The sequence below is a fragment of the Periophthalmus magnuspinnatus genome, chromosome 11, assembly GCF_009829125.3.
Source record: "Periophthalmus magnuspinnatus isolate fPerMag1 chromosome 11, fPerMag1.2.pri, whole genome shotgun sequence".
Taxonomy (NCBI): Eukaryota; Metazoa; Chordata; class Actinopteri; order Gobiiformes; family Gobiidae; genus Periophthalmus; species Periophthalmus magnuspinnatus.
This window is the reverse complement of record NC_047136.2, coordinates 30,949,635-30,964,959: the sequence shown is the minus strand read 5'-3', so window position 1 is coordinate 30,964,959 and position 15,325 is coordinate 30,949,635. Positions and strand designations below refer to the sequence as shown.

Sequence of the window (15,325 nt, the reverse complement as noted above, 5' to 3'; positions counted from 1 at the left end):
CACCCCGGACACGTCCTCCAGCTCCTCCGGTGGGACCCCAAGGCGTTCCCAGGCCAGCCGAGAGACATAGTCCCCCAGCGTGTCCTGGGTCTTCCCCGGGGCCTCCTCCCGGTGGGACATGCCCAGAACACCTCCCTAGGGAGGCGTCCAGGAGGCATCCTGAGCAGATGCCCGAGCCACCTCAGCTGGTTCCTCTCAACGTGTAGGAGCAGCGGCTCTACTCCGAGCTCCTCCCGTGTGACCGAGCTCCTCACCCTATCCCTAAGGGTGCGCCCGGCCACTCTGCGGAGGAAGCCCATTTCAGCCGCTTGTATCCGCGATCCTTGTCCTTTCGGTCATTACCCAAAGCTCATGACCCTAGGTGAGGGTAGGAACGTAGATTGACCGGTAAATCGAGAGCTTCGCCTTCCGGCTCAGCTCCTTCTTTACCACAACGGACCGATACAGCGACCGCATCACTGCAGACGCTGCACCGATCCGCCTGTCAATCTCACGCTCCATCCTTCCCTCACTCGTGAACAAGACCCCGAGATACTTGAACTCCTCCACTTGGGGCAGAGACTCACCACCCACCCGGAGAGAGCAAACCACCTTTTTCCGGTCGAGAACCATGGCCTCGGATTTGGAGGAGCTGATTCTCATCCCAGCCGCTTCACACTCGGCTGCAAACCGCCCCAGTGCCTGCTGCAGGTCCTGGCTCGAAGAAGCCATCAGGACAACATCATCTGCAAACAGCAGAGATGAAATCCTGTGGTTCCCAAACCAGGCCCCCTCCAGCCCTGACTGCGCCTAGAAATTCTGTCCATAAATATAATGAACAGAACCGGTGACAAAGGGCAGCCCTGGCGGAGTCCAACATGCACTGGGAACAGGTCTGACTTACTGCCGGCAATGCGAACACAGCTCCTGCTCCGGTCATACAGGGACCGGACAGCCCTTAGCAAAGAGCCCCGGACCCCATACTCCCAGAGCACCCCCCAAAGGACACCACGAGGGACACGGTCGAATGCCTTCTCCAGATCCACAAAACACATGTGGACTGGTTGGGCATACTCCCATGAGCCCTCGAGGACCCGATGGAGAGTATAGAGCTGGTCCAGTGTTCCACGACCAGGACGAAAACCACACTGCTCTTCCTGAATCCGAGGTTCGACTATCGGTCGGATTCTCCTCTCCAGCACCCTGGAATAGACCTTACCGGGAAGGCTGAGGAGTGTGATTCCCCTGTAATTGGAACACACCCTCCGGTCCCCCTTTTTATACAGAGGGACCACCACCCCGGTCTGCCATTCCACAGGTACTGTCCCCGACCGCCACGCGATGTTGCAGAGACGTGTCAGCCAAGACAGTCCCACAACATCCAGAGACCTGAGGTACTCAGGACGGATCTCATCCACCCCCGGAGCCTTGCCACCGAGGAGCTTGCCAACCACCTCAGTGACTTCAGCCAGGGTGATGGACGAGTCCGCCTCCGGGTCCCCAGTTTCTGCTTCCTCCTCGGAAGACGTGACAGTGGGATTGAGGAGATCCTCAAAGTATTCCTTCCACCGCCCGACAACATCCCCAGTCGAGGTCAGCAGCTCTCCACCCGCACTGTAAACAGTGTTGGTGAAGCACTGCTTTCCCCTCCTGAGGCGTCGGACGGTTTGCCAGAATCTCTTTGAGGCCGTCCGATAGTCCTCCTCCATGGCCTCCCCTGAACTCCTCCCAACCCCGAGTTTTTGCCTCTGTGACTGCCCGAGCCGCGGCACGCTTGGCCTGCCGGTACTCATCAGCTGCCTCAGGAGTCCCACGAGCCAACAAGGCTCGATAGGACTCCTTCTTCAGCTTGACGGCATCCTTACTTCCGGTGTCCACCACCGGGTTCGGGGATTGCCGCCGCGACAAGCACCACAGACCTTACGACCACAAGCTACGAGCAGCCGCATCAACAATAGAGGTGGAGAACATGGCCCACTCGGAGTCCATGTCTCCAACCTCCCCCGGGATCAGGGAGAAGCTCTCCCGGAGGCGGGAGTTGAAGACCCCCCTGACAGAGGGCTCCGCCAGACGTTCCCAGCAGACCCTCACAATACGCTTGGGCCTGCCAGGTCTGTCCGGCTTCCTCCTCCGCCAGCGGATCCAACTCACCACCAAGGTGGTGATCAGTTGACAGCTCAGCCCCTCTCTTCACCCGAGTGTCCAAGACACGCGGTCGGAGGTCAGATGACACGACAACAAAGTCGATCATCGACCTCCGACCTAGAGTGTCCTGGTGCCATGTGCACCGATGGACACCCTTGTGCTCGAACATGGTGTTTGTTATGGACAAGCTGTGACTAGCACAGAAGTCCAATAACAAAACACCGCTCGGGTTCAGATCGGGGAGGCCGTTCCTCCCAATCACGCCCCTCCAAGTGTCACTGTCGTTACCCACATGGGCGTTGAAGTCCCCCAGGAGAACAACGGAGTCCCCGGTTGGTGCACTGTCTAGTACCCCCTCCCAGGGACTCCAAGAAGGCCGGGTACTCTGCACTGCTGTTTGGCCCGTAGGCCGACACAACAGTGAGAGACCTGTCCCCGACCCGAAGGCGCAGGGACGCGACCCTCTCGTTCACCGGAGTGAACCCCAACACGCAGTGGCTGAGCTGTGGGGCAATGAGCAAGCCCACACCAGCTCGCCGCCGCTCCCCGCGGGCAACGCCAGAGAAATGGAGAGGTCCAACCCCTCTCAAGAAGATGGTTCCAGAGCCCAAGCTGTGCGTGGAGGTGAGGCCGACTATATCTAGCCGGTAAACGCTCAACCTCCCGCACAAGCTCAGGCTCCTTCCCCCCCAGCGAGGTGACATCCATGTCCCCAGAGCTAGTCTCCATGTCCGGAGATCCGGTCGTCGAGGTCCCCGCCTTCGACTGCTACCCGGATCTCTCCGCACCCGCCCCTCATGGCTCCTCCCGCAGGTGGTGGGTCCACGGGAGGACGGCCCCCACGTCGTTTCTTCGGGCTGGGCCCGACCGGGCCCCGTGGGGAAAGGCCCGGCCACCAGGCGCTCGCTGCCGAGCACCCACCCCAGGCCTGGCTCCAGGGTGGGGCCCCGGTAACGCCAGTCCGGGCGACGTAAACTGCCTTGTTGTATTTTTCTTCATGAAGGGCTTCTGAACCGCTCTTAGTCAGACCCGTCTCCGAGGACCTGTTTGCCATGGGTGACCCTACCAGGGGCATGAAGCCCCCGACAACATAGCTCCCAGGATCATTCGGGTGCTCAAACCCCTCCACCACGTTAAGGTGGCGGTTCGGGGAGGGGATTTGTGACCACATATTATGCAAAATGTGTTTTGAGCTTTGAAATATGTCTACTCGTCAAAAGCATACCTGGAGTTGTATTAATCCTAAGTCATCTTCTCTGAGCCTCAAATATGATCCATTTGCAATTTGCCCATTTAGTTGCATTGTAGATAAAACTCCAGACTTCTCCTGTGCAGTTTTTAAGAGCATAAACCATCACCAGACTCATTTTACAACAAACACATGGGTCTATTAGCATAGCTTTCATGGAAGCTATTATTTACTTTCCCCTGCTTGATTCCCCTTGCTGACAGCAGTTTAAGGTACACTTTACCTGTAGAGAAATGTACCATTTGACGTAACCTTCAGTGTCTCCGGGTTAAACATGCATTTGACCAATCCTTCAGTGTCTCTGGGTTAAATCTGCCAGGAGCAGTGGAACCTATCTCCAGATGTTGAGTTAATCTTGGTGAAGACTACCTTAGCTGGATGTCTTTTCTATTATGCATGTTTTATGGTTGATGGGTGTCCGGAAGAAGTCCACTCTGACAAAGGGAGAATATCCAAACTCCACACAGGGATGCCTGGGAGTCGAACCCAGAACTCTCTTGCAGTGAGGTGTGAAAGCTTTGCAAATGCAGAAAATGTGAAATACAAAATTATGTTTAAAGAATTAAAGCCACAAGAATGTAGAATATGTGTTTCTTACAAAGGTTAAAGGTCTGTATTTGTTTTTGAGAGATTCAGGAAAAGTAATACCTATTGTTATAGAACTGGATGATGTCATAATTTCAGACGGAGGCTGACCTATATAAGCTTATGGGAGATTCACTGTTTTTGAAAGAAATTTCCAAACTTTGTTGTGAACACAATTTGATCACAGAATGAGTCTGGTGATGGTTTACGCTCTTAAAAACTGCAAAGGAGAAGTCTGAAGTTTTATCTACAATGCAACTGAAAGGGCAAATTGCAGACGGAGTATACAGTGGTCCCTTGTTTATCGCGGGGATTACATAAAACTCCTCACCGCACACTTTATACACTTTTCTCAGACAGGCATTAACATTTTCTCACATTTCTCTCTCGTTTAAACATTCTCAAAGTTCAAACCTTCATAGGTGCCTTTGTTGGTGCAGAATGTTTCATCGGCATTGTGGGTTCTGTTGGGGAAAAAACTTGCAAACATACAGCAAGCTAAACACATTCTGTACTGTACAGGAGACACGACACGGAGGAGACTGATTGACAATGGTCTACAGTCCCTTAGCAAATCAGGACACAGAACACAATGCACGTTCATATGCTGTAAAAAGCATTCAAAATTGCACCAGAAAAATCAGCGAAATGAGGTCGCGAAAAGTGAACCATGATATTGTAAGGGACAACTGTATTTGAGGCTCAGAGAAGATGACTTTGGATTACTACTCCAGGTATGTTTTTCCACAAAGCTTAACCTTGTCATTATTTGTTTGGGGCTGGTGCCACAGACTTGTCATACTAATCTTATGGATTAAAGTCCTTTCAACTGACAAGTCATCATACCTTTGGGGCTTAATAATGACACTGCTTTCTGAAGCTATTATGAAAAAAACAAAGAAAAAATAACAACTGTTTTGTTTATCTATACTGACAGAGAAGACGTTGAACTTTGTGCCAGTTTTTGTTTCCTTTGGATAGTCCCAGTGATTATAGAGATATTAACCATACACCAGGTCAACACATCTGCAATCTGAGAGTTAAACAGCAAATTCCAGCAGTTGTACCAGTGCAGAGACAGTGCAGGTTTGAGGAAGCAGGTCATATGGCACAGTCCTCTGGTTCAAAATGGCCTCCAGAGAACAAAGGTTTTTCTGATGTAAGTATGGGTCACGACCAGGGACAAACCACAGGTCATCCAAGGTCATCACAATGGAAATCTCCAAGAGTCAAATCCACAAATGATTATTTCTCTTAGTGACAAGGCCCATTATCCGGCTGTATCCAACCACGCCACAGGATCTGGGAGGGCATCTGACAGACCACAACATCCACAGATTAACTACAGACATTTGACCTGCCCCATCCCAGTTCAGCACTACAGAAATACAGAAGGATGGGAGGGCATCTGACACATAGGGATATAGAAGAATGGGAGGGCATCTGGTCCTGGTCTAGTCCTTGTTAAATCCTAGTTCTGCCTTTAGTCCAGGTTTAGTGTTGACCTTAGTTGGTGTGTTCATTCATCAACCCAAAGGTTTGTAGTTTAACTGATTTATTGATCTTGTCCTTGAGCAAGGCACTTCCTTTTCAGTATGCATTTGTTATTAAGCATTAAATCCTGGTATTCTTGACTTAGATCCTGGCTCAGATCGGCTCCAAAGCAGAGAACACATTTCTATAAAAGGAGAAGCAGATTTATGTCTTGGTAATTCCTTTTATTGTCAAATTTCCACTGTTTCCTGATCCAAAAATAATAGGTTTTGTTTATTTATCTTATTTTGACACTTTTCAATCCAAGTTTTAACAGTCTCGCTGCTCACATATGGACACACAAGACTGAATTTTTAGCAAATGGGAGCAAAGAGAGGGCCTGACCAGTCGGGCAGCAGCAGTTACAGAGAGAGGGGTGAAAGTGAACTGTCGAACGTACGTTCATGCTCACGGTGGCTAGCAGGTTAGCTATGTTCTTTTATATATACAGTCTATGGGTTTGACTGATCTGAGACTATTGCCTTTGTTCTACTGTAATGTAAAGTTACTAGTATGAATTCATGGGAATCAATATTTTTTTGATACTTTGATATTGCCAGAGAAAGACACAGTGTTTTGCCTTTTTTGGTAATTAACACAAACTCACGGGTTTAGGTCAATCTAAACTGCATTCTTCACATTTTTCCTGGTGCTAATCCTTTAGTGGGAAACTCAGGATAACTTAAGCCTCTCTCCGAGTTTGTTAAACCTTGTGTGTGTGTGTGTGTGTGTGTGTTGACCAGGCCCAGGTGTGACTCTTACAAGCTCTGAACTAGTTTTTTTTGTTTTAATTATGGCTCAATTTTAGATGGGAGAGAGACAGAGAGACAGAGGGAGCAGGGAGAGGGAGACACATTCACATATCACACACTGCACTCATTGCAAAGTTCAGAAGGCAAATCCACGGCTGTACCTTGGGCTCACCGGTCTCTCCTATTAGGGCTAAGATATATATGGAACAATTTGAATAGGACGCGTTGATCTCATTTCCTGGCACTCCAACCATAAATTGGTATCGATACATGGATATGTATCAACTGGACAACTGGACCAAAATCAAAATTCAAGATTTACTGCACATATTAATATTGTGGATCCAAACATCAGGTTCACACTGGAAGAGGCCAAGGAGAACAAACTGGAATTCTTAAATTGTGCAGCAACAATAGGAGAGGACTGGTCTCCAGGTAGAATAATAATAATAATAATAATACATTTTATTTATAGCGCACTTTACATTCGAACAACAAATCTCAAAGTGCTAAGTCTTCAGGAAACCTACACACACTGACCAATACCTCCTGTTTAATTCACACCATCCACTGCAGCATAAACTCTGAGTTATATGTACTCTACACACTAACCACTCCTTTGAAGATAGTGAATTTCAGATCTTAACCAGAGAAAAGAATATGGCCTGAGACCACCTCGGAACCATCTTGGTGATTTCAGCCAGGGTGATGAACGAGTCCACCTCCGGGTCCCCAGTCTCTGCTTCCTCCTCGGAAGACGTGACTGGGGGATTGAGGAGATCCTCCACATATTCCTTACACTGCCTGACAACATACCCAGTCAAGGTCAGCAGCTCTCCACCCGCACTGTAAACAGTGTTGGTGAAATAGTGCCCCCCCCCAGGTGTCGGATGGTTTACCAGAATTTCTTTGAGGCTGTCCGATAGTCCTCCTCCATGGCCTCCCTGAACTCCTCCCAACCCCGAGGTTTTGCCTCTACAAGGCTGCACGCTTGGCCTGCCGGTACTCATCGGCTGCTGCAGGAGTCCCACGAGCCAACAAGGCTCCTTCTTCAGCTTGACAGCATCCCTTACTTACGGTGTCCACCACCGGGTTCGGGGACTGCTGCCGTGACAAGCACTGCAGACGTTATGACCACAGCTACAAGCGGCCGCATCAACAATAGAGGTGGAGAACATGGCCCACACGGAGTCCATGTCCCCAGCCTCCCCCAGGATCAGGGAGAAGTTCTCCTGGTTGAAGACCCCCCTAACAGAAGGCTCCGCCAGGAGCCTGACGATAAGTTTGGGCCTGCCAGGTCTGCTTCCTCTTTCGCCAGCGGATTCAACTCACCACCAGGTGGTGATCGGTTGACAGCTCTGCCCCTCTCTTCATCTGAGTGTCCAAGACACGTGGCCTGAGGTCAGATGACACGACAACAAAGTCGATCATCGACCTCCGACATAGACTGTCCTGGTGCCACGTGCACCGATGGATACCCTTGTGCTCGAACAAGGTGTTCGTTATGGACAAACTGTGACTAGCACAAAAGTCCAATAACAGAACACCGCTCGGGTTCAAATCAGGGAGGCCGTTCTTCCAAATCACGCTTCTCCAGGTGTCTCTGTGTCACTATCATTATCCACATGGGCATTGAAGTCCCCCAGGAGAACAACAGAGTCCGGGTACTCTGCACTGCTGTTTGGCTTGTAGGCCGCCACAACAGTGAGAGACCTGTCCCCGACCCGAAGGCGCGGGGGACCCTCTCATTCATCAAAAACATCATATCCAATAAGATTAGAACGACATATTATACGTTTACTGAAAGTCTCAACTTTCCCCACGTCACTGTAAGGTCAATGACCCGCCTGTCATTTGCTTCCCCCATTGACTCAATGTTGACGCTAACATGCTAGCAAGAATAAATATGCATATCCCATGGGCATGGGTTGCATGGGTTGCTAGGATACTCTAGTCAGGGCAGGGGGCTTTGTGCACACCTTCATGAAAACAGACTGCAACAGGCCTTAAGCCCTATAGGAGCTTGGGCCTAAAAATATCAAAATCTGTCATCTGCACATGAAATGGTTTAATACCAGTTCATTTGATGTTTAAAAAGTTGTGTTCATTGTTTGTTTGTCTCCCAGCAGAATAACTGAGTCACCAGTCGGTGTGCTGTCTAGTACCCTTCCCAGACACTCCAAGAAGGCCGGGTATTTTGCACTGCTGTTTGGCCCTTAGGCCAACACAACATTTTGAGACCTGCTAGTTACGTCACCTGAACATCAGTTCGGGTGATATAACTGGCATTGCTGTCAAACTCATCATAAATGGCTCCTGAACCGCTCTTAGTCAGACCCATCAGGTCTACCACGTTAAGGTGGCAGTTCAAAGAGGTGAGGCTTATGTCAAATAAAAAATATAAAAAGAGCCAGTCATTTGAACAGCTCTTTAAAATGACTGGATCCAAAAGATTCAGATCCCATAATAGCGCCTAAAGTCCCATCACTACCCGTCAATGTCAGCCCATCTCAGCTCACAAAAAACCCATTCACTGTGAAGTCTGCTGATCCCCCCCAGGCTCTTATTCTGAAGGGCCAGAGGAAATACTTACAAAGCTCTTATTGTGTATAGCAGTCTCATCTTATTGTGAAGGGCAGGGTGTTTTATTACAAAGCTTTTATTGTGAATAGTTATGATAAATCTCTTATTGTGAATACCCTGGTCTCGCCATGAAGCTCTTATTGTGGTGGAGAGGGGTGTTTGATTACAAAGCTTTTATTGTAGCAGGCTGCAGTGAGTCATGAAGCTCTCTCCCACATCAGCTGTTCAGCCCAAACTGTCTCAACAAAAAACACATAGATAAGATACATGTACATAACAATACACAATAAAATAGTTAAAGCAACACTATGCAACTTTCCGGAGGTAGTGCGTCACCTGTATGATTTAGAAATACAAAGTTAAAACCATAAATTGAAACATTCTCTGTGGAGATAGATACAAGATGTAAATAAGCAGGAGTTAGCCAGGCCAAAATAAGAGTGTAACCCTGCTCATGGAAAGGGTTTCTGAAGTTTTTCAGTACAACAAAAATATCCAAAATAAAAATAACATACATATTGTGGGGAAGTTACTTTTAAGCAAACCCAAAAGAAAAAAAAAGAAAAAAAAGAAAAAAAAGAAAAAAAGAAAAAAACAAAATGAAAAAAACAAAACAAAAAAATATATTTGTCTTATATTAAATACATCCAGATTTAATAGTGCAGTATTTAAATCAGAGTGCAGTGAGGCTGCCTGGGTTTGGTGATGATCAAAATAATCACTTTTATGGAATATCTTTTCCAGCTGATTTTATTTTAATTTTGTTTTAAACAGACCTCACAGACAAATCAAAAGAAAATGTAACATTAGAATCATTTTAAAACAATATTAAACTAATCACACCCTTTTTCCTTTCTTCTTTGCAGTGTTTTGTCTTCATCTAGTGGAGGTGCGCGTGTATAAAACACACCCGGAAGTGCCCTTTGTCCTTTCCGGTCTGCGGCTCCTATGTGAGTGAATACAGTGTGCTTTCGGAGGTAAAACTTTTAAGAATCTCTTTTCATCCTTACGATAGAACGCTTGTTATCACGCGTGAACATATCCAAAGCGTTTCTAAACGCAGATGGTTTCTTTGAATATCGGTAATTATGCAAGCTTTTTCGTTATAAGACCGCTAAAGTTAAAACGTGCGTGGAATGCCCTTATCTTTATGCCACTTTATACACTCACATAGTTATTTTCTATAGATTTATATATTGCGTGAAATAAATCGATGTCGCTCTACTTTGGTATTGTCTATTAAGTTGCCAGTTTGTTGTACTTCATTATTGCTTAAATCTTCAATGTGGAAGAATGGCATTTATTTAATCCACGTGTCTTTTTAAAAAAAAAACTAAAATATAAATGAGTCCAGATTTTAGTCTCCTCAGTGAATAAAGAGCAACAGCAGGCTCCATTTACCATATGCTCGTCTGATAATTACAATAAAGCTCAAGATCATTCTAAAAAATATCTTTTTTTCTTATTTGTCATACTTTGACAGCCCTAGGGTGACCAGGTTTCAAAATTAAAAGCTGGGACACACCTGGGTTGGGATGGTTGGTCAGTCATGATCTAAAGGACTTGTTCAGTGCTTTTTTTTTTTTTTTTTTTTTTGCTTTAGACTCATTTTCACGCATATGTATGCATTTATGTATTTTGGCCAAACAAATGACAATATAGTCTATATTTACTGGGGATCAAATTGACACCTGGGACATCTCTTGTGTAAAAATGGTCTAGGTTAGGCGTCACAACAGGGCGAGTTGGGTACACTTGTTTAAACTTAACAGTCTGAATGAACAGATCTAGGCTCTGTTATGTTGTCACACTTTGTCCACATAAACCCATAGTTGAAGGCAGTCCTTTGTTTTGAGGTTTAGTCTCTCTGTGGCTGAGCTTCTCTTGGACACTGCTAGACAAACGGAGGCGGTTTGAGGCTCTGAGGCGCTGCTCCGCTTCAGGGTTATAGGTTCTCCTCCTACAAAATACAATTTTGCGGTCATCTCATTTCATGACTACATAAAAGTATAACAAAAGTACATGGCCTAAAACTGTTTGAAATCTGCAATACACCCTTAAAGCAATTATTTGTTTCACCCTGTCAGTCTTTTGCAGTGGTGGAAGGTAACCACTGTAAAAGACTTGGGCAAGGTAAATTTTACAGTGGATACTTTTTACTTCACTACATTTGAGAGTGGGTATTTGTACTTTCTACTCCACTACATTTTTGAACAGGACTGAAAAGTCGAAAGTACTTTTCATATGATTTCGAAGGTTTTTTACTCTTGAAGCACATTTTTAAATGAATACTTAACTATTTGGGTTGATTTATTATATTTTCTCCCCCAGTGATGCTGTTATTTGAACAACTTTTTACCTCTATCGGTACTTTTACTTAACTAACAAAATTGAGTACTTCATCCACCGCTGGTCTTTGGTGTAATCTATAATTTCTATACTTTTCTCTTTTGCAGAAGTTGCAGTCTGAAGTGTGGACCTCCAACAAAAGGGAACCTGCTGGTCAATGACAACTATGTCATGCACCTGACATTATTCCAATGTCTTAATAAACTGATTAATAAGCTTGTGTTATCACTGGTACAAATTTCCACATAACACTGAATTTGTTGTGCAGATTCAGAAAGTAGGTGGTAGCTAATACACTGCAAATGTTTTTATATATATTATGTATGTATATATATATGTGTGTGTGTGTAATATCATCATCACTATATAGGTGTTTTGGTGATTTTTTTTTTATTTAAAATGAACTCAAACTGGAGTGTCTCAAACTGGTCCGTGAGCTCCTCCAGTTGGTACACGGACAGATGTTTATGTGTTTGCCTTATTTAAAATATTTTTCATATACTTTTTTTTTAGTCCTCTGGCATAATTTCTTGTTTAGAACTACTGTGGAAATTATGTAGTCCACTTTTATATATGGTGTAGCCCTAAATAGGCCTGTTATACACCTGGCTAAGTCTACATTAGATCTGGAATAGTGCTGTTATAGACCGGGTTTAGATCTGGTGGTATTTGGAAAGCTAAATCTTTGGTGGTATTTGGTGAAAGGTTTGAGAGCCACTGGCATACAGTGTGACAACAGGGGACTACAATATTATCTGCATTACTTTCTATTGTCCATTTGGGAGCGCCATTCTATCACTTAAATACCTTTGTTGAGTTCACGACCCCTGCCACAGTAACAGAAAACAAGTTAATGTGCAGAAAGAGTGACAGCATGTTACACTAAATGAGAATATCACCTGCCAGTTGAAGTGTATGATAAGTTTTCATGTTTTTCTTATAATTCTGGCTTGGTTTGGTGACAGAGTAGGAAGTAGCTCTGAGTTGTAAAACAGAATTCTTCTGCCTCTGATATCAACATGGAAAACTCCATCCAAAATACAATTTACGCACAAGGAAGACATTTCTGACAGTTTAAAGCTTTAATAAAATGAGATGTCCTTTATTTTAATTTACCTAATAACGTTTGTGCAATTTATAATAAATAATTGTGTAAATGGTTGTCTGTATAATTACTCAGTCATCCAAGTATGATCCATAGTAAAAGAAAAAATAAATTCTGTCAACAGGAGACAGAGTCATCCAGTAACCTTAGATGATCAGGGAAATGTCTTCACTCCAAAACTTTTTTTTCTTTTTTTTTACTTTGGTAAACAGTCACATTTTTATTCAATTCATTTTATTTTTGTGACGCCCAAAATCACAACAACAGTTGTCTCGAAGGGCGTTCATGTTTTGGTTGATGGGGGAAACCGGAGTACCCGGAGGAAACCCATCCAGACACGGGGAGAAACATGCAAAACTCCACACAGAAAGGCCTGGGCGACTCGAGGATCGAACCAAACCTTCTTGGTGTGAGGCATGATTTTTATATAGCCCTTCTCTACCTTCAAGATATTCAAGTGACCATTCACCCATTCATACACCAGTGTACACAGACACTGGGGGTGAGTGTCTTGCCCAAGGACACAAGCTGGAATCATACTGCCAACCTGTGAGTCAGTGGATCTAACCCTACCAATGATGTATATGTTGAGAGCAGGATTCAAACCACAAACTGTCAGATCACTGGCCAAACACTCAACCAACTGAGCTACTGCTGCCCTTCCCTGTAACTGCCTATCTAAGGATTTTACAGGCAAAAGGCAATTTACTAAACCCTGTAATGTGATTAAATGCAGAAGTAGATACTGTTTAAAGGTACAGTACACTAACAAATTAAAAAAAACATTGCATACTTTTGGTGGTCGCCTGAAAAATTAACTAAAACTGATATTGAAACAATACGTTTTTCCTTTGATAACATGGACTGACACCAAGAGAGTCCTGAGGGAGAACTATTGAATGTCAGAGTCACCAAAAATGTCCAGTAAAAACAACTTTTCTCCAAAGAAAGACCAATTAATAGGGGCGGGATAAGACAAGTTCCACAAGACGAGTTGAGATATGAGATGGAGCTCTGGTTCCGAATGTAAACGTCCTTTTCATTTTTCCCGTAGACTTCCTATTTCAAATATGAAGAGTTCAAAGGTGTCAGGGAGACTAACCAGCGATGTGCTAAACTAAAGTCCAAAACACTCTGATTTTAAATCCAAAAGCACATTTAAGACACAAGATTTGCTGAAGTGTTTTAATAAATCAGTAGTTTATAAAGATTCAGAAACAGATTTTAAATACACTTATAGGTCTTATAGTCATTACATCATAAATCATAAGACCTAGGTGACAGTGGCTTAGTTGGTAGAGCTGATCCACTGATCCAAAGGTTGGCAGTTCAAATCCTTGATGTAAACACAGTAGAGCCATGGTCACACTCACTAACCCACAGGTTGACGTGGAGATTCCAGCTCCCACAGAATGCTTTTGTTGTGTCCTTGGACAAGACACTCAACCCATCTGACCCCAGTGTGTGTGTGTGTGTGCACTGGTGTATAATGTATATGTGCGTATGATGTGTGTGAATGGGTGAGTGGTTTCTTGATATCAAGAGCTATATAAAAATGTGCCCATTTACAAAGCTGACTCTAGCTTGCAAACTTTTATTTATTTATTTTTTTATTATTTTTTTAATGAGAAATTTACTCCTAGAATGGGACATGGGCAGTCTCTGTTGAACTCCATCAGAACTCCACAAGAACAAAACAAGGCATTCAAACCATGTGAGTACACTGAAGCAAATTTACAGCTTGACCGAAGAAGACTCCATTAAACGTCCTATTCTGCAAAATGAACGTTTCAGATCTTTTAACTGTGTTATACACTGCCTGGACAAAAAAAAGTCGCCACCAAAGAAAAAAGGTCATACACTCTAATATTTGGTTGGACCGCCTTTAGCTTTGATTACGATGAGCTTCTGCAATGAGAAAAAAGATTTATTTCCATCCAGTGATGCCTTAATTTTTTACCAAGCTCTTGCATTGATGACGATAGAGTGTGACCGCTGGGCCTTCTCCAACACATCCCAAAGATTCTCAATGGGGTTAAGGTCTGGACTCTGTGGTGGCCAATCCATGTGTGAATCCATGCTCCCTGAACCACTTATTCACAATTTGAGTCTGATGAATCCTGGCATTGTCATCTTGGAATATGCCCGTGCCATCAGGGAAGAAAAAAATCCATTGAATAACCTGATCATTCAGTATATTCAGGTAGTCAGCTGACCTCATTCTTTGAGTACATGCAGGTCGTGTCTCAATTCGCCAAAATGGCCTTAGATTCACCATTGGAAGTGTGCGTCGAAGGGCAGTTACGTAATTTCCGGCGCGACAAGGGCTGTCCCATTTCAATGCACCCGAGACGAATGAGTAAGACTAGGGCCGTGTCCAAATTCGCCAAATGCACCCTTTGAAGGGACCCTTCCAAGTGCTCTTCAAAGTGCAGTTTTAAGGTTCCGGTGGAGAATCTGCCCTCCTCAGTGTAGACGCCATCTTGCTGAAATGGGACAGCCCTACACCACGGACCGCACTTCCACCGCTGTATTTGAACGTACGTTACGTAGCTTACGTTACGCCTACAAAAGGTGACAGCAGGTGATTAATCAGCTATACGCCGTTGGATGTGTGAGCATCGCTGCAAAATGGACAGAACATTAATGACGTGTTTATTTTTCATTCTTCATAATTTAATTGAAGAAGACTTAAGGCGTCGTCGTCGCAGACGTTCAGTTCTTTTTAGATTGAATGAAGTAAGTAATTCATCTATTCTGTGGAATATCAGTAGGTAAATGTAAGGTTCCACGTGATTGTTTTCCCATTTGTAGCAACTTCATAATTTTAACCAAATATACATTCTCAATACGCTATAACAGAGACAGAGGTAACCAATCTAATTTTTACATTCATAGTTTATAAACCAGAGTTTAGAAACCAACACTTATTAGTTGTACAAAGTGGGATCTTGTGTATTTTAATGGTCCAGTATTTGGGGCAGGTATGATTTATTCCATGGCTAAATCACTGTAATACCAGTAGAAGGCGCTGTTTACCTTGTA

General features: G+C 44.6%; 1 protein-coding gene across 1 annotated transcript in view; it reads left to right on the top strand.

Annotated features, from left to right (window-relative positions):
- The window catches only part of LOC117393383 (cell division control protein 42 homolog), a 274,271-nt gene that overhangs the window by 196,172 nt on the left and 62,774 nt on the right, over nucleotides 1–15,325 (top strand). The window lies entirely within an intron of this gene.